Below are 24,900 nucleotides of genomic sequence, written 5' to 3'. Positions count from 1 at the left end.
CCGCCTTTGCAAAGCACCCTCCGATTGGGCGGCTCGTCCGCGAAACGGCCAATCGAGTCGCCAGGCCGGGGGCGCGCACGCCGTCAGCCCCGCCCCTCTAGCCGGCTGCTCCTGCCCCGCGCTGATTGGCGGGGCTGGCGCGGGGGCGCGCGGGGCGGTCCCTTACCGCGGAGGCGCCGGGCGGGCACTGGGACCTGCGGGCTTGGGTTCCGCGGGCCTTCCCGGTCCTGCGCCCAAATTCCCGGTCCCTTGGCCCAAATTCCCGGTCCGCGACCCGCGCTGGCCGCCCAGAACCCAGAGCCGTGCGCTGTGGTTCTGGCGGTGCTGAAGAGGTGACCGTGCCAGATTAAAAACTTTGGTGGGGGGCGGGGGTGGCCTGGGTCGTCTCTCGGTGTGGGAGAGCATCTGGTGACGGGCATTCCTGTGGAGAATAAAGATGAAAAAAAGACAAACCCCAAAAAACAACAGACAAACAAACAAACAAACAAAAAAAATCCGACCCCCCCCAAAAACACAAAAGAACAGAAACCCCCAAAAACAACCCCAAAGACAAAACCACAAAAACTCTCCAAAAAACCCCCAAACCAAACACCCCCCCCCCAAAAAACCAAACAAAAAAACCAAACCAAACCAAAACCAAAAAACCACACACACCCAAACCCAAACAAAACCCCAAGTCCAAACAAGAAAAAAAGCCCCTCAAAACCCAAAACCAACCAACCAAAAAACCCACCAAAGCAAAACAAAAACCCAAAAACTACCAAAAAACAAGAAAAGGAAACTAAGAGAGAGAATTCCTTGGTGGAATTCCTTCATTCTTAAAACCTTTCCATCTATGCTAATAATGAAGCTATAAACCCTTCCCTAGCAGGAGTTTTAAATAATTTGTGCAGTAATGCTGCAGAAGGAGGTATTGGCTTGTAGTTTCCAGCATTTCTCTCCAGGATAGGCTTTCCCGTAATCTTTGTGTAGGCTGAGAAGGCGGGATGGATTCGGGAGCTAAATTCGGCCAGTCCCATGGTAAATAATGCACACCCTGCCTGAGGCAAATAATTCTCCTTGCTGCCATCTCAGGGCTGTAATAGAAAGAAATTCAACAGGGGTTTTAAAGATTTTAACATCAGGCATCGAGAGAGTCCTTCCATTTTCCAGCCTTCTCTTAATGTGATACCATCGTAATTCTTCTTTTCGTAATGCAAGCTGTGACACTGAAAAGGATGCAGTATTATTTCAAAATTATTTACAGCACTGAACTCTGGCTACAGCATGGCACTGGGTATGCTACTGCCACAGGCCTTCTGGTCAAGCTCTGTGATATGAGATTTTTACCTTATATAGCACCAATGTTTTGTCTGATAACATGAGAAAGATAATTTGGGCATAAAATATGCAGATAAACACAAAACTATGACTCATTATTTGCCCTTTATAAATGTTCACAGCAATACATATACCTTGTTCTAGAATCATTTGCCCCTGTGAAACAGTTGAGCAAGTAAGGAAACCACCAGAAAATTTCACCTCCCTTAGAAGCATTTAAGTCGCCCTGAAGTGAGCCTTTCAGATAGTAGAAGCTATCTGAAAAAACATTTGTTGATGTTTTTATTTAGACAAAGTGGCAATGGGGGGTTGTTTTTATCCGCAGCATCTGGTATGGCCATTGTGAGCTGATGAGCAAAAATTCCAGCGTGAGGAGTCACTGATTGCAGTCATTGTGTTTCAATAAGGCCAAAATGATGTTAGTTAGCAGAAAAGCACAATGGAAGGTCTGCGTTTGTAAGTTTTTAGTAAGCATTTTAGTAAGCTTGAAGGAGTGTGTGGTTTCAGAAATACATATATTTTTAAATCAAATTGGTTGCCAGAATCTATGATAGGAACTTCAGTTCCAGTTAAGGTTAAGTTTGGGGTAAAAAGGAACTGCATTTTGTAAGGTCTGCAGGAGCACAGGCCTCAGACCTTGTCTCATTCCCGTTTTGGAGTGTTGAACTGGACCTGACATTCAGCTGTAACCACATATTGGTGACCAGTGTCCACACTAAAGCAAAGCATGGCTTATTTTCCCTTGCCACAACTGGCTTTCCCAAAAGGTCGTAGCTGAGGGAGAATATTGCAATAAACCAGAAAACCAAAGTATTTCTGGACAAAGGGGAGTAGAGGGGTTACTCTACTCTAACAGCAATGAATTTGTAGGATTGGATCATCCCTCAGCTGTAAAATCAGCTTCACGAGACACAATAAAGACTCAGTCCAGTCAATACTTGTGACTGAACTGAGTTGGCCTCCACAGCAAAGGGCAGGAGGCACAGTGGCACTTGTAGCCATGGCAAGATTTCTAGTCACAGGATCTCCCCTACAGATATCTCCTCTACAGATGTGTTTTAAGACGCTGCACTCAGCTAAGAGTGAGAGAGACTATCTTCCAAAGACCATCTTAAATCACAGAATCTGGACAAGCCCTTCTGAGCCTTCTAACAACTAAAGTAGCCTCCAAATCTACCTTTTTTTTTTTTTGGTGGGTTTCATATAAGGTCAAAAGAACGCAGAACTACTGCAATGTTTGTCTGAGGCATGCTAGTGAAAAAGAGCACATTTCTTGTCTCAGACCAAATAGTTTTTTTATCAAAATGGAGTGATGACATATGCTTCTATCATGTTTTTCATGCTAATTTGTTTTGCATGCTGCTGGTGTAAAAAATATGATTAATCTTTTTTCATAGAATGGTTTTTAAATACATGGCTACCACATAAAACACAGCCTTTAAATTTGTGTTTATCTTTCAGTCTTACATCTTTGGGGAAATGCAGACATTTGAAAATTGAAGGAGTTTGCAATGGGTACTCAAACCAGTCTTTGTGATGCAAACATCTACTGCTACTTTGTAATTAGATGGATAAAAAGCAAAGGAGATCAAATGCTATCAAGCTGATTACTGGTATAAAGGGATAATTGTAGGTAGTTCGAGACCAATGAAATGACAATAATTACCCTATTCCCACACTGGGGATTTTATAGTGTATCTGATGAAACCTTCTGTTGAAACTTTCTGATTTTTAAATTGTATTTTAAAAATACCTTCCATCTTTCATGTTGGATTCTATTGTACAATAGACTGTACAATTATTTGCACAGAAAGAAGGAGTTTTTTCTATGCTTTTATGACCTCTTATGTTTGTCTGCTGCTCTAGCCAAGCAAATGCTGCAGCAGTGATTGAAGTCAGGAAAAGTATGGTTGTCTGTGCAGAGTAAGAATAAGTTTTGAGGCAGGTGCTGTTCTGAGCTTTTAAAGGAAACAGGTAGAAGTGAGGCAGGAGGCTGAACTGATTGAACGGCATTAACACATCTAATGTCAAAAAAGCACCTTTTCTTTCCTTAAAACAATTTTTTGAGGAATTCAAAGTTAAAATTAAACATCATCCAGTTTATGTGAAACAATAATAAATTTTTAGTAATTTCTATAATTCTGTAGGTTGCTGAAATATGTTTCCAGTGTTTTCTATTCCCCTCTCCTGTATCTATCATGATTATACGATGGTGGAGCAGATATTTTGTTATAACTTAAGAGAGGATACTGTAGTGTTATTGTTAGACTCTACCAGATTATCTATTTGAGATGTTGCTGTGTGAACATGAGATCTGCCTCCTCTCCTCTGGAGTGCTGGATGCAGCCCTGGCTTCTAGGTGGATCTGTGCCTTGTACATTGTGGTCTCACCATCTCTCTTCTGCTCCATGGCTCCAGGTGTCTCAAAGAGAACTGCTGAGTGCCTGGAGACAGAGACCCAGATAAAAGGCACTAGGCTGTATACTTTGGGGCTTTACATTCAATGGACTGTCACATTATGGGTACTGCCTTGTGCAGTGGGACCATTGTAATTGGGTACTCCAGGACCATTTCTTTTCCACCACATGAACTGAAATATTGAATATGTGACCACTCATTTCAAGCCTCACAATGAATTTTTTTTGTTCTGACTGCATTAAGAAATGTTTTTCAAAATGCTGCTATTTCATACACAATTGAAATACTTATTTAATACAAAAAATACTATATAACCACAGTGAAATGGGCAACGTGGCACTGCAGTTCCAGATATTTTGGAAATTACTGGCATTTTTTTTCTTGTGATAATGCTGATAGTAGAAACAAACTTACCTTGTGAATATTGAATGCCTCAGTGTTAAAGAACTCTTCTATCTTCTAGCTGTTATACCCCTCTTCCCTTAAAAAATACTCTTCTGACTATGCTGTCTCTTATATAATGGTTAGTGCATATATCAAGTATATATTCTTTTTCAGAAAAAGATCTAGGGAATTGTAATCAGTATTTAGAAATTGGAAATAGTCTGGAGTCTAGTATCTGCTGTTATCTGAAAATATATTCTATTGGCGTTTTTTTTGATTTATTGTTGTTGTTTTGTTTGTTTTTTAAACAGATGTATCAGCTTATATCTTGACAGACACAAGACAATGTTGAAGAGCCTATAAATATGAAAGGACCAGTGAGCATGTTCATATATATTTAAAAGTTTCTCCCAGGGCATTTGAGTGTTTTTCACTCAAGTAAGTGTTTTGACATCAGTCAGTCATCAGTCTTTTCCCCATCAGTGACAACCTATCATGACAGAATTTATGAAGAGATTTGTCATTAATATCAAGGATGGTTTTTCTGCTATAATTACTTATTTACATGTTAGATAAAGATTTTCAGTTACACAGAAAAAAAAAATCCTTCTTTTACAGTACCTTAGATAACAATACATTCACCTGTTTTTCAAGCTTCTGTCCTTTTTTCCAGTGTGATACCAAAACAGATCTGTCTATAGTTTTGCCAGAAAGCACTGGGAAATTTTTATGTTTTTTTTTTTTTTTTTTCCTTTGAAAGTGTGCAGAACAGGTGAAATCTCCTAAGATATTAACAGATCAACATCCCTAGAAATCTTTCAGTGACAGGGTGCACAACACATGTACAAATGTACAATACATTTGTGATGACATATTCAGCTGCAGGGACAATAGAATACCACTATGCTCTAGAGTATTGAAAGACTGTAAAAGGCAAAACATCAGCTTCTTCCAAGACTAGTATTAGGACTTCCCACTGAAATATACTATAGAATATCATATCTGAAGAATGAATGCTGGAATTGCATTTACTCCTTGCAGCATCATACAGGATTTTACAGAAAGGTAGAACCGTATTTCTTGTAGGGGTTGGCAGCGATTAAATTTCTCTTGTTGAAAATAAGTAAAAGCTTTCAAGCCTGATTGTATCAGTGATCTGTTCCTAAGGACAATGTGATCTTTATAAATAACAATTGTGATGTTTATTGCTGTCTTTAAGAAACCTGCACACTGTTCTTTCTTTTACCACTTTCAAGAGGTTCTTTGCACAGAGGAATACCAGGCGGGTTATTTGGATGATGTTTCCGTTGTGAAACACAGACCCTTTTGGTAAATCAAGCGCAGGAAAAGTTAGGGGTGGTTAATGTGCAGCAGAAAGTCAGCCTTCCTCCAAGAGCTGCCCATTTACTTGAAGAGACTGTACAGAAGTCAAAATGTTTTAGCATCCCTTCAGCATCTTACGGCAGGATCAACACGTTGGCTGCTGTAAACACGTGTATTTGCATTTTGGTTTGAATGCTTTCAGCTCCTCCGCCTGCAGCGATCCTCTCGCCCCGTTCTCCAGTCTGCAGTCCCTGCGCTTGCCTGCTCCGCTTCATCGCGGGCTGAAGGACACTCTCCTCCGGGCAGGTTTCTTCCCGAGACGTGAGTCAGCAGGCGGGGAAGCTGACGGCATCGCCGGGATGGGGCACGCTGACGGAGATGTGCCTCTGCAGTGACGCAGCCTCTGCTCATGCAGGAGCCACCAAGGATTTTTACATCACCTCTACACCAGGTGGCAACATATCACGCTGCTCTGCTCGTGATCTGGTTTTAAAGACACAAACGCTTATAATATGCAGCATTCTGCAGAATTCAGTCAGTACAGATCTGATCTGCTACTCCCTTCCGGTTTTTTTTTCCCCTTTTTTTTTTTTTTTTAATCAAATTAAGTACTGTTATTATATTTCTGACTTATTACATTAATGTTGACAAAGACTGATTAAATGCCATTAACTATAAGGAAGAAAAGAATTCAATGAGATAGTCTTAATGGTGTATGAGTATGCACTAAAGGTACCTTTTAAGTTCTAGAGAGTGCTGTTGGCATTAATTTTAAGATGCAAAATGCTGTGTGTTGCAACAGTTTGTTTTTTTCTTTCAAGTTTTCTAGAATCTAATTACCAATTCTCTCTGCTAATAAGGAAAGATTCATAGTATATGAAGGTAGTATATGAAGGGCTAGCACCTTCAGTTTTGACTGTAATGAAATTTTTGGTTGCTATTAGAAGGACTTTCAAACAAATGTTCAGGTGTCTGTAACATTCAGACTCAAATGTTTCGTGTGGTATTCAAACTGCCAGCTTCAGGCCTTTTTATTGCAGAAATCTTCTGGGCCATTCATTGTGGATTCCCCTTATAGTTGCTTAAGGGACATCAGAGGTAGCTTCATCTAAAAAGTCTTCTACTCTTTTGTAGTCCTAGCAGAGAAACAAGTGCCTGCAGGGCTCAGTTGATCTCATATATTTCTAAAAGGTCAGATGAATCATGCCACAAAAGTGCTTATTACTCTGTTGTGACTACAGAATTTAGAAAACTAGTTCAGATATCTACATTTCAGACATTTGCATTTGCTCAGATGATTCCAATCTCTTGAATGTATTTGTACTTCAAATGGAACCACAGGCTCTCAAAGGATTTGATTATTAAGCCACAGATTTTTTTACAGTTTGGCATCCAAACTCTAGAAGCCTGTCTTGGACACTGATCTGAATAATTCTGTCCATTTTTTGGAATAGGGAGACACAAATCCCACTACATCAGGTGAGAGATAAATCTGGTAGTGCCTGTTTTGTTCCAGTTCATTGTATTAACATTCTAAAAACATAGTAAAAACAATATAAAGAAAGAGTCGTTGTTAAAGGCTTAAATATCTTATTCTTTAAGATTTGTAAAGCAAATGTAAAAAGCAAAACATAATTATTTTTACATAAAAGTTTGTGAAGAATTTAACAAGCAGATAAGTAAACTGACAAAACTTTTATGGAAGACAGTATTACGAAAGAGAATGGGAAGATAGAGTGTATATGAAAGGATTGATACTGACTAAACCAAATCCTTGAGTGTGAACTGTAATTAAAGGAATAAAAGTGCTTATGGAAATTTTTGCAGCCTCAAATGAAGAAGGAGAGGAAAGGATATGAAGGTGTGTGCATGTAGATAAGTGACAGTGTTTTGGGCAGAATCTCAAAAGCTTTGGCATTGGAGTGAAGCCCAACAGAACCAGTGATAGGGTGAAATGTGAGTATGGGACTACTTTAGAATGAGTTGATCAATCAGCAAAGTCAGAGGCTGCTGTTCTAGAAATCCCACAAGAAAAACTGTGTTTTACTTACTATTTTTTGGAATTTGTAAGTTACCACACAAAGAAGTTTTCTTGTTTCAAGGTGACTAGCAATGCTAACACTCACAGGCCAGCTCTGATTATCTTTACAAGAAGACCTTGGGACATTGACTGAAGGTTGAGGTGGCAAATTGAGTAACTGAATACAATGTTATCTGAAATGTTTTATGTATATATGTTTTATGTATATAAAAACATCCCAAGCTCTGCCCACACCATGTTGGATTTTGAGCTGCCCATCTTTACTTGGGAACAAACTCTTTAGTTACAGTAAGAACATGAGTTTGGTTCTTAACTATTGTTACCCCTTCCTCTTAAAAATGCTATAATTAAACTGGGAAAAAAAGCAAAGAAAGGTAAAATGGATGACCAAGTTTTGATGTTACAATGGGAAGAGTAATTAGGCAAACCAGATTTCTTTATTCTGGAGAAAAAATTGTTCTATGGAAATATTAAAGAGGGCTAAAGACCCTCAAATGGTATGAAGGCTGTGCATTAAGAATTTTTGGTTTAGTATAATTTCCAATTAAAAAAATGTTGAGCATCAGTTTAAGCTCACAGAAGTCTCATTCAAAGCAAGCAAGAAAGCTTGGTTCTTTATCTTGTTTTAGCATCTGCAATATCTTTTTCATCTGTAATATCTTTTTCAAAGCAGGTAAGATGTCTTGGTTCTTCTTGTTTTATCATCTATAATAGCTTTTTCAAGAAGCTCCACAAATTCACGCCACACATTTTATGTGCCTTCAGAATAGGGGATAGAGAAGGAACATCCACCAATACCTATTGAATAAAAAAAGACATTATTCCTGGCTGAGAATTTCCAAATGTTGCAAATTTTTTGAGGTTAGATTATTTGGTAAAGTCTCATTTTGTGCTGTATTGTTCCTTTTTTACTTATGGTGAACTTTTGGAGAGTGGTTACAGAGCCTGATGAATCAGTAGCCTTTGCTCTGACCTAGAATCACCCTTATGTTAGGAAAAAAGCTGATTTTAAATAATAATAGATTTTTCTGGTAGTGTTAAAATAGAATTATAACAAAACGGTGTAATTTATATTGAGATATTTTTCAGGTAAATATATGAAATCTATCCTATTGCATTTAAGGTAGAGTGATTTTTTCTTATTCTATATGTGAAGTACAGTTTTCCTTATTGTAGTTTTAGGAGCGTGCTTAAACAGGTTGAAAATTTTTGAGTATGTCAGTCCTGTAGCAAAACCAGTGAAGTTTATAAATAGGAGAATAAGGGATGAAGGACATATTATCTTTAACTTTGCTGTTTTCTAGTTTTCAACTCTGATGTTTTCTTCCTCGAAAGCATGTATTTTGCATCACTTTCTGGTTTAGTTTGCTAGGTTTTGATTAATTTCCTATCTCCCACTTGCTTTAGTGAGCAATAAGTGTATTTGTGCCAAAACCAAGAACACTGACTTCCTGTTTTACACTCTTAACAGTGTGGTTTTTTTTTATGGGAGAGCATATCTACCCAGTAATGCCAAATCTTTGGCAAGTGCTGCAGTAATTCACATTTTCCTGCTTCCCTCCTTCAGGACTGCACATTATACTTGCAGCCATGTGATGTGAATGCAGATGGATCTTTGTACGTGGAGGAAGAAAACAAAGGAAAACAACTGTTTGCTCATGTTGTGGTTGTGTATATGAGACTTGAGAGGAAAAAGTGTAGTTTTAATTTTAACAGAATTATTGAATATAAAAGTAGTTAGCATTCATTACCTGTCCAACAGTCTTGTATCTGTTTGGATGCAGAAAGTCAGAACTAATTTAATGAAACTGGTATTCAAATGAAGACAAAGTGCTTATATTCAATTGCATATATCTATTAATATGAAGGCAATAATTTAGAACAGCTTGAATTTCTTTGCCATCAAGCTCATACTCACTAAAGTCTATGTGGGAACTTCTTTTTGCAGTACTTGGAAACATATCACCCATCCGTAGGCAGGTATTACAGCTCTCCCAGCTTTCATTTCTGTTACATAATCAAACAATACTCAAAATTCAGCTGAAAAAGACTTTACAGTAGACAGCCTGCAAAAATAACATACTAAGAGAATTTTTAAAAAGTATGCATAGTCTTTAGTGACAGAAAGATTGTAGTAAGAGGCAGACCTTTAAAGAATACCTCGAGTGGATGAGCTACTCTGTTGAAACACAGAAACTGGGAAACTGGAATTACTTCCAGTAATGTATTTGACCCATAGAGTATTGGTATGTGTTAGTGCTGGTCTCCTTTTGTATTGTAAGTTGACTTTGATGGATTGTAGTTTGGAGCAGGAAGGAAAAATGGAGAAGAAGATGCAGCAAAGGACAGGAAAACCTTAAAAATGATAACTCCTTCACTCTGCACAAAGGCGGAAGCCAGTGCAAATGCAACTAAACAAATTCTCACTGAGAAAAAAAAAAAAAAAGAGGTATGTGCTTCGTGCTAATTTTAAGACATTAATTTAGAAGACATTATAAAAATTTGAGATGAGAATTTGCTTGTATAAATGCAGTTAAAAATTTACAGACTTACATCTGAGCAAAAAGCCAAAATATGTGATTTATTTTTCCCTAAAGCAAAAATCTTAAACTTATTAGAGGACACAAGTGACATCTGAAGCTAAATGAGAAGTATTCCATTCTTTGTTGAGGTAAGGCTGCCCTTACTGTGCTGTGGTGCAGGAAGAGGAAGATGAGTGTGGAGAAAAGAAGTTTGTTTTTCAGATTCAAGTTCAAATATTCAATACTTTTGTTTTCATGGAATGTTACATTGGGAGATAGATCACTACAATTTAGCTTAACAGAAAGATAACTAGTTATGTGTATTGGCTCTTCTAAGAAGGAGATGGCATGAAAAGAAATACAAAAGCAGCGTGGAAATTTGTGAGGAGGAGAGATATTGTACTGGAAACAGCAGTACTCAGAATGACATTTGACACGGTGAGAAGCTGCTCTGCTGGAATTAAAACCTCCCTCTGAAGGGAGAAGCACCCTCCCTGTTGGATGCTGTGAGGTGTCTGCATCCAGCCACTGAACTGCCAGTTCAGGCTGCAGGAACACATACCCACACTTGTGATGTGCATGTGTGAAGCCATGGGGTTCTTTCACACTGGCGTGTGATTCAGCAGGTTGTAATGAGAGCTGAACAGATCCGTGGAAAGCTAGACCACCCACACCTCTAGCAGGAGATGTGTGAGGAGGGGAACAAGCACGCCCAGATTGGGTGTGTGCACTTGTAAATGCTCAGAGGTCCTGTGAGAAGGATGTGTACATCACTGGGTTTATGTGTCTGTCATTAGAGCATTTCGGGTGGGTTGTTGCAGGAGGTAGTTTTTGTTTGTGCGCATTATGAGCGTTTCATATGCATCTAATGTTGTGGTTTATTAGCATTTTGTTTGCATCTAATATTGTGGCTTATTTGTGTTGCTGAATGTTAAATATAGAGATCACTGATTGCCGGTTAATTACACGCTGTTAATAAATTGCTTCGGTTCTGATTTTCCCTTGATAATGTATCACGTTTAGCACAATATTTCTGAGCTGGGTATACTGTTACTGTAATAAACACAGCTGTGAAATAGCATCACAGAAAGGAAAGGACAAGGGTTTTGTTTAGCTGTTGCATAATAGCAAAATTAATAGCTGAGTGATAAGTAAGTTTTGATATATGAGGAGATTCTGCCCATCTCTGAAATGCCTACCATTGAAATTTCTAAAATTTTGTTTATAGATACAATGAAAAGATAAGTAAGAGTCAGTTTTGTATCAGTTAACTTACAGTAGTCCTTGAGGGATAGAGGGTAATCAATCTAAAACTGGAGCTAGATTAAGAAACATAATTCAGGAAGGACAAGTCATAGTCCTTTCACTATGACTTGTGTGATAAGGGAAGTAGAATAAGCATTGCTGATGGAAATTATAAATGCACCAAGAACATCTCCTGTGAGACGTTATGCAAAGGGCTGCATTCTAGTTTTATGGTGAACAGATCCTTCAAAGAACATAGTCTCAATTACAACCCTGGAAATAAAAGAGGTATTTGAGTAATAACTGGAATCAATTTTTCTCTATTTAGATGACATACTTAAGATATGTTTCAGTATAGCAAGTTCATAGGCTTTAGTTTTTAAAATATTATTACAATTTTAGTTGACTCAAAGATTTAAACTTCCCCATTTAGGACACTATGTGCAAATAGATTTTGTTCCTGAAGACCTTATCATCACTTGCATTATATGGCAAGAATATATGACTTTAGATACTGTTAGAGTACTTTTTGAATTTCTGTGTACTGAATGCAGGTGGGACATCACCCTGTCAACTCTGTAGTTCATTTTAATTCTGGTACTGAAGGTACAATTTTAAATATTAAAGTGCTTGTATGTTATTTTATATTTAGTCAGAGATGGAGGTTTGGGTCAGCCCCTCAGTGATACAGACTCTACAATTTACATCATAATTGTGTCTGTTTAGACAGGCATAGTTTTCTTTTTTTTATGTACAGAAAGCCATTATTTCCTGAGATCCTCCTCCCCATCCTTGCTAATAATTGATAAAAGGAAGGATCTAATGTTCCTGACTTAGAAAATAGTTAAGGAGCTCTGGTTGCTCCTTCACCTTGTAATATGTTTGCAAAGCGCCTTGAAACCTTGCCAGAGAAGGTACTAATATGTGCAATAAGGTATCTTTATTTGTTAAAGAATCTCTATTCCTAACAAGTGATCAGATCCAACGTACTTTTTCATCTGTTGTCTTTTTATTTACTCCTTCTACATTCAGCTCATGAGCCCCATTCAGTGAAACCAGCAGCTGAACAGAATGAGAAATGGTAAATCTGAAAGGACAGCTTAGGGAAGCCAGGCAAATGACTGACACTGCTCGTGGCTGGGAAACCTACAAGGTGTATGGATTCTTAATTAGTGTCTGTGAGAGGCATTAACTCCTCTGTTCTTTTTTTAACCTAGTCTGTATTTCTAAAGTCTTAGTATAGATCCAGGACTATAGTTGACTTTTTGCTATAATACATCTTCCAAAACCTAAGTTTTTCTGTTTTTACTAATATGTGGTGGTATCTTACCTTAACAGAGCAGTGCTTATGAAGATAATTTGATATTTAGGAAAACCTTCTGTAGTGCCAGACCATGTCCAGAATATTCTGATACAATTTCTCTCAGTAGACAATACTAATGTGATGGTTATACTTGTTAGACTAATTGTATTTTTTTTCCTTGAGAGTACATGAATTTTAGCATTCATATTGGGTGACAACTATATTTATCTTTTTATCTGATTTCTCTTGTCTTTCCATTACACAATATTTATTGTTAGGAGCTGTTCAAATTTGGTCACGGGTATTTCAGTTATTCTGTGCTGCAGACTTTGCACTTTTATAGCGTGTCGTGCTCCTCCCCATCTGCATAACTTAACAGGACTGCAAAGTCGCCTTTGGATTTTAGAATGTGTACACAAATACGGATCTTCTGAGTGTTTGTGTAGCTTGCTTTGTGTTTTCTCCTTTCCCAAAATAGCTGATGAATAAGCTCCTCAAAGTGTGGTACTGAGAGGAATAATATTTGGAGGTTTTAGCTTTTGTTTTCTTCAATAGCCTGTGTAATTTTCTGTTTACCAATTCATTTCACATGTTCGTGTGTACCAACATACCTAATTTTTTGTGAAGATTTGTGGTATAGTATTTCTATAGGTAATTTTGAGATATACTTAGAGAAAGGTTGTAAGTGTATCCTTTATATATATAAAGGATATATATATCTTATATCATATAAAGGATATATATATCTTATATCTATACATAAATAATACCATATATATAATATATGATTATATATGTTTTATATATTATATATATAATATATAATATATTATAATATATATATTATATATTATATTTATTAAGATAGATATATATCTTATTATATATTAAGAGATATATATATCTCTTACTTGGAGAGAGGTTGTTTTTCTTGAGAAGATATGTAAAATTTCAAAACAAATTCTTCCAGCAAACTTGTACCACATTTTGAAAAAGGAGAGAAGTGATTGAAAAAAAAAGAGAAATTATGGTGTCCACAAGGAAAAATTCAGTGGAACAAACACAGGCCTGGTCATGAAGAAGTTTTGAGTAAGTTTGTATTCCTACAGCTGATGGGTTAATTATAATTTGATATTCAAATAATGACATAGCAAAATATCATTCATCAGTATTGTTGCTGGATTTAAGAGTATAAGAAATTGAAATGTAGAGTTGCAATCTCACAGTTTTCAAATCAGGTGCTAATTTTTCATGTTTCCATTTGTATCTGCTGACTACAAGATAAACAAGAAAGAGTTTGATACAAAGGTTCTCCACTGAGGGTAGGGCTTCATGTTGGTTTTCCTGCTGAGTACTCAGGTTCTTTCAAAGCAAGTGCAAGTGTTCCTGTTTGTAGGCTGAACATAACGTGTGAATTTGCTTGTCAGCTAGTATCATTGAATATTTGGAAATGTTTACCAGCCACAACCCATCCCTTTCTTTCACTCACATAATGTAGGCACTCTAGATGGTCCTAAATTCTTGTGTGAAGGGATCATAGATTTCAGAGCTTGCCCAGTAAGATTCTTAAGGTTCCCAGTGCTTTCCTTCAGAAGTAAGGTTAGTTAGCCCAAGTTCATTTCCCTGGATCCTGTTGGCTTCTCTGGCAGTGAGTGAGAGCTCTGCTGATATAAATACCTTCAGTGAGGCTTCTGGCTGTGACAGTGTATAGCAACTGACTGTGACAAGCCTCAGACTTGGGATTATTTTTTCTTCTGAATGGATGTAATTGTTGGGTACTTTTTGCTTGTTTCAGTCTAACAGTTGAACAAAAAAATGATGAAAAAAGATGCTCTGGTCTTGACCTTTTTTTTGTTTGTTTTCTCTCAACAGAATATTTTGAGTCAAAAGAAGATTTTGCAGTTTTCTAATAACAGTAAACTAAAAAAAAATATTTCAGCTATTTAGGCTTCCAAAAAATACAAAAGTTTTCTTATGTGAAGACATTTTGATAAGGAGATATTTTTGGTAGACAACATGTGTGTTTTCTAGCAGGAACACATGCAAATTGAAAAGCAGGAAGGAGAGGAAAATGTGCTCTAAAAGCCATCTACTTTGAAAACTCTATAAATGGCAGTTAAAAAAAATAGTATATGCTGCAGTCTCCTAAGTAGATGCAAACTTCTTAATCGTTGCTACAGGTGGTTTTCACATGATACAAAACATGAGGAGGAGGAGAGACAGAGCTGTGATGAGTGCTTACTGCTTTTTTCTTTATTTCCCCCATTAACCTTTCCAGCTCCTTCCTTGAGTGTGTTTCTCTAGTGTGACTATTTGTAATTAAGTTTTTGCTGACACTGCTTTTATGACACGTTATATTCACTGATACAGGGTTTACTCTATAGTGAACTCTTTTACCACTGCATTTGAATGTTTATTGAATATGATCATAACATTCATGCCTCATCTTCCCTTCTTGGACACTGCAGGGAACTTAATTTTATTCCTTGAAGTTAGATTTTAGAATACTCAGTACTTTTCATGAGCCACAGAGGATCTTCACTGGATCTGACTCATTATTAATGTTTTCAACAGCAGCCCAAATAATGTTGGCCATCAAAGGAACATTGTCATTTGCTGCCTCTACCTTCATTATAAGAATCCCTTGGCTAAGTTGAGACAATTTCTAGACTAATATAATAAAACCTCTCCCAGGCACTGGACTAACTGGCTGGTCATACTGTACACATACTTCAGCAAACTCTCTTTTCCTCCAAAAGATGGTTGAGTACAAGCTGCCTTTTTAGTGTAGTTCCTGAAACAATCTGCCTACCAAATTATGTCCACGGACCTATTTGGAAGAGGTACAGGACAAAGACCTTTGAGGGAGTATTTTAGGAGTTTATACAGACAAGTATATTCTAGGGTTCAGGGGGATTTCTGGTTGTTGTTAAGACATAATCTTCAGCAGTTTCCAAGAATCACGTATTTGGAAGAAAAGAAAAGTTACAAAGATTTTCCCTTCTTTGTACATGGTGTGAGCATGTACTGGAAATCAGGAGGGAAAATATTTCAGTATGCAAATTTTGAATATTTTTTGTGTTCTTTAACCTTAAACAGATATTGAGAAGGGCTGATTCTTGGCAGGAAAACCTGAATTAATATCACAAAAGGGTGAGGCTTGACACTACTTTACAAAGTACAATTTTATAGCCACTATACATATGTGAAAGTGAACCATAATGGTAGTACTTTCTGTCTGTGAAGCTGAAATACATATTATAAGTTAAATGTTCTTCACAAAGGAAAACTCATAGAAGGCAAAGGATTCATGGAACTCTGGAGTTCATTCCATGTAACTCCCAAATGTTCCAAGGTATAACTTGCAGGCATTTGCACAGTACTAGCTTCCCCTGGCCCTTGAGACCATGACAGGACCAGATTCTTCTTCTGTGCTCAGTTTTGCACATACTCACCTCCAGAGACCAAAAAGCTCCAGCTTCAATAAAGGTGAACTGTACTCTGTGTCCACAATGAAGCAGAGAGAAGTGTATTTCTATTTTCTTTGTTGCTGTTTTGGGCTATAAAAGCAGACAAACCTCCCTACAAGCTGTATTTTTGCCTTTCAGACTTATGGATGAAACCACTTGCAAACATAACAAGCTGAAAGGAGTTTCCACTCTTCAGAAAAGCACAGCCAAAGGATACTTTCTGACCTGCAGCTGGTATAATATATTAGAGGAGAAACTGGAGTTATCTTAAATTTCAGAGGCCTGTATATAGATGGAAATTAAGTTAGAGGTTTTTCAAATCTGTGATATTGTTAACTTATTATTAACTTGACAAAAGTATTTCCAGATCTGATTATCTAAAGTTTGAAGATTTTTTTACTCAGTGGATTTGAGAAAAGGCTTAAGAGCAGATATAAATACACACAAGGCACTGTGTCTGTGTTAGTCTCTGTCAACATTTCTGCTGTGATCAAGGGACAATGTAACATTGTCTTGGACACAAGCTTGGAAGCATAACCCTGCGTGTTTTAAGAATGTTTTAGCATATAGTGAAATTAGGAAATGAAATTTACGTGGCTTCCTGTTACTGTGTCTTTAATTAATAATTGCCATTACAATAAGGTAAGTAAGTTTATTTTTTGGGGGGGATTGTGGTATTTCATCACCTTGAAGGAATGTTTTATTCTTGGTTAACAGCATATTTAGGATGGTTTATAACTGCATGTTAATGAGAATTTTGTTTTTAGGAAAGGGACTTTATTTTTACAATCACTTGATATTTGTACATGGAAATTTTTAGATATGTTGAATAAGATCTGGTTTCTCACAGATTTTCTGTATCTCAAAAATTTCCTCCAGGCCCATATTTTTCCTTAAGGAAACTGCATTTCACCTTCCAAGGAAACTTCTAGTTTAAGATTCAAATAGATGCTGAAAGGTTCTTGTCTTCAGGATCTCAGTAAGCACCATGGCACCATTGTATTTGATGTTGCTCCCAGCATGAAAAATTTATTAAATCATCCTCTTAGTGGTTGAAATTCATCATTTACAATTAGTGTATAGACTTCTCTAAGTATCCCTTAATTTAATCTTAAGTGAAACACTAGGCACATAGCTCTAGACTGACCCTTTTGCATGAAAGGCAGTTTTAGAGAATGTGACGTTTTGGTTCAAACAATGAAATAAGATCTCCTCAAGGCTTTTTAAAAATCCAGTTACTAAAATTATTAGGGAAATGTCTCTGCCTGAATTAAGGTACAAATAGGGCCATATGCCAAGGTCAGTATGGATTTTTATTTGACTGTTTATATAGTAAATGTAAGGGAGAGAGGGAGAGACAGGAAGAGGCTGAGGGCTGGGAAGAGAAAGAGTGATAGGCAAATTCAGTAGACCCACTTCATGGGTCCTGTTGGTCCTCTAGTTTTGGTCTTCTCACTGGTGAGGGTTCCAGTATTGTCAAAATGTTGGTGATTGTCTTGATCTGTCAAGGGTGAGGGAACCCCATGAAACAAAGAGTCCACTGAGTTCATATTTGCTCGTGTTTAGGTGGGAACGCTCAGGTGATTTCCCTAACTCAGGGTATTTTACACTGGGTGATGGAATACTTTGGATCACAGGACACTTGGAAGAATTTAGTGGTTTATAAACACCTCTTAAGATGCTACAGCTGCCTCTGACATCAGAGAAGTTGAATTAATTATGGCCCATCAGCATGGGGGAATATTTTGAGGCTGCATGTGAGGCGCTTTTCTGGAGAGGAGCTGTCACAATGAGCCTCTGATGGTGGGTGTGCATGTCCTCTGCATTTGAGAGGTTAAACATCGATTGTTTGAGTCATTAACCATTAGCAGACCAGTGTCTCACAGGCTTATAAAGATGATGTTAATTTTTTTTTTTTTTTGTGAACTGTGTGTTTCTGAATTATATTTTTTCATAATTTTAAGTATGTGCATTTTCAAACCCGTTCTTTAGTCATTAACTTCACAGCAGTTTTGCCTTTGAATTGACTCTACTGAGTGACAGTATCTTTAGTGTTAGTATTTTTTTCTGACCATAGTTCTTTAAATTTCAACACTCTTAATGTTGGTCTACTTACTAAAGTACAAATAAATCTTTTCCCCATTATTGTGTGTAGATAATGGCACAATGTTTCTCTCATTATAAACTATACTTAATCTGTTAAATGAACAAAATCCTTAAAGTGAGCAAGCAATTATAGTTTGATATAATAACACATGGAATTAAGATGTGGATGACAATATTTTTGCAGAAATCTGAAATATCTGTACCCCAGAGCCTGGGAATGCTCCTCAGTATTTGTGGTGTGTTGGCCATGGCTGGATGTCAGGCACTCACCAGAGCTTTTCAATCAGCCCCTTTTGAGGGGAGACAAAATATTACAAAGGTTCATGTGTTAAAATAAGGACTATGATAGATCACTCCAAATACTTCTAAGGGCAAAATGGACTTGAATTTGGGATATTTACTGAATTTATTGCTAATCAAAACCAAATCAGGATAATAAGAACTAAATCAAATATTAAAAACACCTTTCCCCTCCATTCCTCCTTCCTTCACAGCTCTACCTCATTCCCCCCAGTGGCACAGGAAGACAGGGAATAAGGATTAGAGTCAGTTCATCACACGTTGTTTATTCCTCTGGTCAGAGAGAGGAGTCCTTCCCCTCTTCCAGTGTTGGGATGTTCCTGTGGGAGGCACTTTTCCACAAACTTCTCCAATGTGAGTCCATCCCACAGGCACCAGTTCTCCATGAACTGCTCCAGCATGGATTTGTTTCCATAGGGTGCAGTGCTACAGGTGCAGTCTGCTCCAACATGGGTTGTTCAAAGGGTCACAGGTCCTACCAGGAAACCTGCTCCAGTATCCTCCTTTTTCTTGAATTCACAAGTCCCTGTCAGGTGCCAGCTACAGCATGGTTTTCCCACAGATTCACAGGCTCCTTTCAGACATCCACCTGCTCTGGTGTTGGACTCCTCCAGGGGCTGGAGGTGGATCTCTGCTCCACCCTGGATCTCTGTGGGCTGCAGGGGCACAGCTGCTTCACCATGGTCTGCACCATGGGCTGCAGGGGAACCTCAGGTCTGGTGCCTCGATCATCTTGTTCCCATCCTTCTCCACTGACCTTGGTGTGTGCACAGTTTTCTTCTCACATATGCCCAGTCTGCTCTTCTTTGACAGCAATTACATCTGCACAATAATTTTTTTTTCCTTTTTGAATCTGTTGTCACACGTTATTAACTCTGGCTAGCCCAGCCTTGGCTTTGTTCTGGAGCCAGCTGGTGCAGGCTCTATTGGACATGGGGGAGGCTTCTGACAGCTTCTCACAGGAGCCACCCCTGTGTTTCCTGCTATTACCAAAATCTGTCCTCACAAACCCACTACAGTATTCCATCAGAATTTTCAACCCGGACAGTAGTTTTTAGGTTTTGCATCTGTTCAGTTCCCTTTTTTTTTTTTTTTAATGGCTGTCTGTATGGTAGGCAATATTTCCATTTTCCCTAGTTCCGTGTATATCTTCCTAAGGTTCAAACAGAAGTTCTGTGCTCAACTCAGCTGGGAAAGTTCACTGGGGAAGTTCAGTTAACTACCTTAAGCAGTAGATCTGATGATAATAAACCCCTTCAGTCAGGAAAACTGTCTTTTATGTAGTATAGAATAAATACAACCCTTTTTCTCTTGCTATTAGTTATTGTGAATTTCATGGCCTGGTCACACAAAAATGTTGATTTGACAGAGTATATGGGTCAAAAAATCTTATACATAATATAATAATAATTGAGATTACTTAGATTTATATTTATTGGCTCATTTAAAATGAAAAACATACCAATAAAGAATTTTTTTTTTCTTTGTGTGTGTCTAACCTCTTTTCTCAGAACAATTTCAGCATTATCCTCAAGGCCATGCTCAAAGGGGGTGCAGGAATCAGACTATAAATGCTAGTTAAGTTTTGAATGCCCAAGGGGATCTGTATGTTCAGACAGTCCAGTGGATTAATGCACTGCCAGTCCAGGTCTGCATTTCCTGCCTGCTGCTAATTCTCTGCCTAAGTTAGCTTCTGAGACCCCCTCCAAAAGCAGGCTGATGTGATGCAGGCTGTGGGGGGCTCTCAGTCAGTGTCTGCAGAAGACAAGGCCAAAACATATTTGCAATCCCCAAACCACACTCTAAAACTGGTCCTTGGATATTACAGATTTCCTGGCAGAAAGATAAAGGACAGGAAAAAGAACAAATTAAGTTAAGATACCTGTACACTAACTACAGTTGATTCCAATATCCTCTTTCTTTTGTTTTCCATAAGCAGAGAGTGTCTTGGAGATTAGTGATGCAGCCTCTGAATTGGACCCTCTGAGTGAGCCCTCTGAGCCGTTATCAATCCACCTGGGATGGGCCTAGAGCTCTTTTCTTTATCTTGTAAGGAAGTGCAGAGTAGTAGCTACATAGGAAACCAAAACCAGTAGGCAGTTTTCTCTGATGGAAAAGAAAGTTGCTAAAGAGAGTATAAAAGAAAAGCAGTCATAGTTGCTGACTGCTGAGATAATTTATCCTGTATATTCAGTATTTCCACCTTTGAAAGTAAAAAAGTGCTGACTTTAAATTGCTAACATTAAATAAATGTTGGAGTAAAACTGGCAAAGAAACATGCCCCTGGCTTCCTTTTATCCTGTGGAGAAAGCTGAAATCCCTTGGGGAAGCCCTTCCTGAGATTACAGCCCTAGGGGTTTAAGAAATAGTAACGTGGTTCATGGCCAAATGTAATGAACTGAAAACACAAATAAATGTTTTTCAGGAAAGCTATGCAGCCGTGATACCCCTGAGACACTACCTCAGGAAACGCAATCCTCTTTTGAAAAGTTAAGGAGTACTGCAGTACTTTAAGGTCTTTTAAACAAATGCAGTTGACCATAAGATGGTGCAGTACAGGACATCTCAAGGATTTTTGATTGTGTGTGCAGTGATTTTAAATATTGGACTTCTTCCTAAAAGTGGAGTGACTTTACTGAGGATAATTGCTCTTCACGGTGGATTGTTAAAATTTGATCTAAAAAACTATTTGTCTAAAAATACATGAAAACTAGAGACATTATGCAAATAATGGAATAAAAGAAGGCTTCCACATGAATGTAGGAGGAAGTAGACTAAATAACCATTGGTCTTAGAAGCATCAATATATGAAGGAAAAATCTAGACAAACCAAAGCTATTTGCCAGAAAATAATAATCGAGGATTAGGGAGTGAAAAAGGAAACATTATATGGAAGTGCAGTAATTTTATTGCTGTTTATATTCTTTAAGAGAGCTCTTAATTTTCTTTTCTGATACTATTTTAATGAAGGGTTTCTTCTTCTTCTTCTTTTTTTTTTTTTTTTTTTTTTTTTTAATGAAGAAACAGAGAATGATTTTATGTATTAAAAACAGATGTCACAGATCTGTGCCCAAGAGGTGGTGGTGGGGTTCTGACCAATATGTGATGAAGAGTGAGAGAGCAGCACTCAGCTGGAGGACTCAGTAGAAAGTTTGGCTAGGCTAAGACACAGTTTCAGAGTGTATATCTTATGTGGGATTTAATATCATCATTCTAGAGAATGAATCTGACCCAGTTTGGGGAGCATGTTGAAAGTTACACAGTTCTGACTACTGGTTAGAGCCGAGTTCTAGTGTAACTCTGTAAGTTGTGTATTTCCACAGGGAAAATTCCTGTGAGGTCAGGCAGACGTAGGGACCTGCCAGTGTCCATTTGTGCTGTGCCCCAACTACACACTCATGGCTAAGGATGGAAGCTGTTAGGTGTCTCAGAACATGTGTGTGGCTTTGCTGTGAAGACCTGGCAGCTGGGCTATGTTAAATAAGTAGCAATCTCCCTGTTTCTTTGGAGGACCTGGGTAGAAAGCTCAGTTGATCCTCTAAAAACATTCAGCATTCTGTTAGCTTTGAGTCTGACTCTGTGAAAGGGCTGTATGAATGAGTGTTCTCCACTTTGGAGGACCTTGGGTCCACAATTCATCCTGTTGATGTGTTGGATAGTGAAGGAAGGGGGTTTGGGCCCCCTCTAAAGGGATTTGCACCCCTTTTCATGTGCTTTCACACCACTGGTCTGTCTTGTTGGGACAGAAGCATGGGTATGGCAATGGACTTCTTAATGTCTTGGTCAGACATCTAGAATTATATCAGTACCTGTTTCTGAGTGATTAGAGCTTGATATTTCCAACAAAGGGCCTTGATTGATATTTGTGTTACTCATTGTAAACACAGTCATACATCCACAAGTGCATCCTGTTTAGGCATGCAATATATATGATGTGCAATGCAATTAATTGTGGGGCAGTGATGATTAAGCAGCATAGGATCTTTCTTCCAAACTGTATGCTGCTGTTTATTATTTCTGGAACTGCAGTTCTCTTTCCTCAGTCTGATTCATTCTGAGTCATACAGAGCACATTTTCATTGAAATGGGGTGCACAGCAGCAAGTGCTGTCATGCTAGTTCTGCACCATTAGGTAATTGTTTGAGTCTTTTCTGGTGGAGATGTCTGTAGCACAGGCAGTACAAAAAGACGAGGACAATGTGGGTGTCTGGTGGGAGGATTCAAAGTTAGAAGAAAATTACCTATTAGAAAAACTTCAGCTTGAGCTTGCTTATTACAAACTTGACAGTATTTCAATTTTAAAATATTTGTACAATGTAATTAGAGGTATGGAAATGATTGTTCATGTACAGAACTAATCCTCTTTAATACAGTGAAAAAAAAGACCATGAAGATTCATCTTTTTGGGCTAGGTTTGGGGGCCAGCTTTAATACTGGATCAGTTCTTAAGACAGACATTATTGAAATAGCATTTGAAGATGTGTCTCAGAAATCAGAAAGTGGGATGTTTATTGATTTTTATTAGTTAACTGATCAGTTTTACTAATAACAACACAGCAAGATCTATGTACTGTTTTAATCTTTCAGTCTCATTTGGTAAGAATTTTAATATGGCATATTCTGATTTACAAACTGTTTTCCTTCTTGTGTAAAAGGTAGAATTTGAAGCAGATAGCACTATAGTTAATATATTTTAAATTGATTTTCTCATCTACTGTCTAAAATTCATAAGCTGTTTACTCAGAAACAGGCAGCCTCCACTGCTAGGAGAGATATCAGATTAAAGAAAACAGACACCTAGGATAGCACATCAGAAATGACACAAAGGGAGCTATTTATGCAGGGATGAGGTGCTTCCCTCCCCCATGCTGTGAACAAGTCAAGAAGAATCATTACAAATAGCTGAAAAATCACCTCTTCCCTCATCGTGGAAGAGGAAGAAAATGCCTGGGTAACTGATTTGGAATAAGAAGTATAGGGAAACAGAATGGCTGGTATGAAATATGCTTTATTTTTAAAGCACTGGTTGAAGTACTGTTGATTTGATTTGGTAGTAACAGAGGCTTATGTTAGACAGAAACATGAACAGAACTGCCTGAACAATGAGAAGGGGTCACTTACTGTATTAGTGCAAAATAGTCAAAACCTAACACTATTTACTAATGAAAATATTTAAAATAAAAGTAAATATAATTCTTGATTTTCCTTTCTTGAAAGTAAAGTACTATATATAGATAAAATGTATAAATCTATTGTTTTACATGTAATCTATCTCTTAGTTTTTAAAATTCCTTTTCCATTTGAGGTACCTTCTGTGGCTATGAATTATGAGAGTGTCCTTTTTAACTGTGTAGCTTTCAGTAAAATCCATTATCAGTTCTTTGTTTGAATTCAGTTCACATCATCTTCTCATAGGCTATAAAGAGACTCAATCTGTTCCAGAACAGTAATCACAGTCCATTAAACTCTGTTCCCTGTAGTCTTTGTTCCCAGTTACATGTGATATTGTAATTGTTTGTGTGTGTGTGTGTGAGAGAGAGAGAGAAAGATATTCAAGTGCTTTGCAAAATTGACACAAAGACTTACCGGTCCAGGCAAAACATATACTTGTCTTTCCTTTAGAATGAAGATAATTTCCCTGAAAAAGTGTTTCACTTGCCCAGTAAAAAAAGCAGAAAAGCATCCCCAGCTCCCCCATCCACACAAACCCTACCTGGAGGAGTAGATTTTCATAAAACTGTGTCTGAAAAAAAAATTCCTGTATTAAGTCTTTGGTGTTCTTGATCACCAACCTAATCTGCATGCCATGAAGAGAAGACAGAAAAATAAAAGCCTTTCATGTTCACTTCAGAGATATTGGAGTTCATGATCTAAAAGGTTGTCTCTGTAGATTGAAAGCCTGATAATTTTCTGCCAGATCAAACCTGGTTTGGTCTACTCTAACTCCACTGAGTTTTGCAGGGGAGGTAATAAATCTGGTGTAAGATCATAAGCTTATTGACAGATTCAAGTTAAATAAAAAATACAGTAATAAAAGATGCTAGATTAAAGTTGCAGCCCTCTATGGTTTTCAATGTGTTTTCAGTATGGAGGAAAGAAGTACCTCAAGAATTAATGTCATCTGAGCAAACTGATCACAGCAGTTTAGAGCTGCAGAATAAGATTTCCAGTATTTTTCCATGTATAGTGTGGAGAGCTTTGAAAAAGCTCTTTATTTAGCTATGTAACATAAGTCTGTTTAAAAAATGCACACTGAAAAAATGAGTTTCAATAAAAAGGTTGATCTGATTAGAATTTTAAGCCCAGCTCATTCCTATATTTGACTTGAAATGGTATGTTAGGTTTGGTTTCAATTGCCTGGTCACATACAATTCAAATCTTTGATTGTTTTGCTGTAATGATACCAATGTGTTCTGTAGTTAATAACCTCAAGCCTCAGTGATATGAGTAGGTCCAAAACTTGCCAAG

This window comes from Sylvia atricapilla, chromosome Z, assembly GCF_009819655.1.
Source record: "Sylvia atricapilla isolate bSylAtr1 chromosome Z, bSylAtr1.pri, whole genome shotgun sequence".
Lineage (NCBI taxonomy): Eukaryota > Metazoa > Chordata > Aves > Passeriformes > Sylviidae > Sylvia > Sylvia atricapilla.
The sequence above is the reverse complement of the archived record's forward strand: the minus strand, read 5'-3'. Positions refer to the sequence as shown.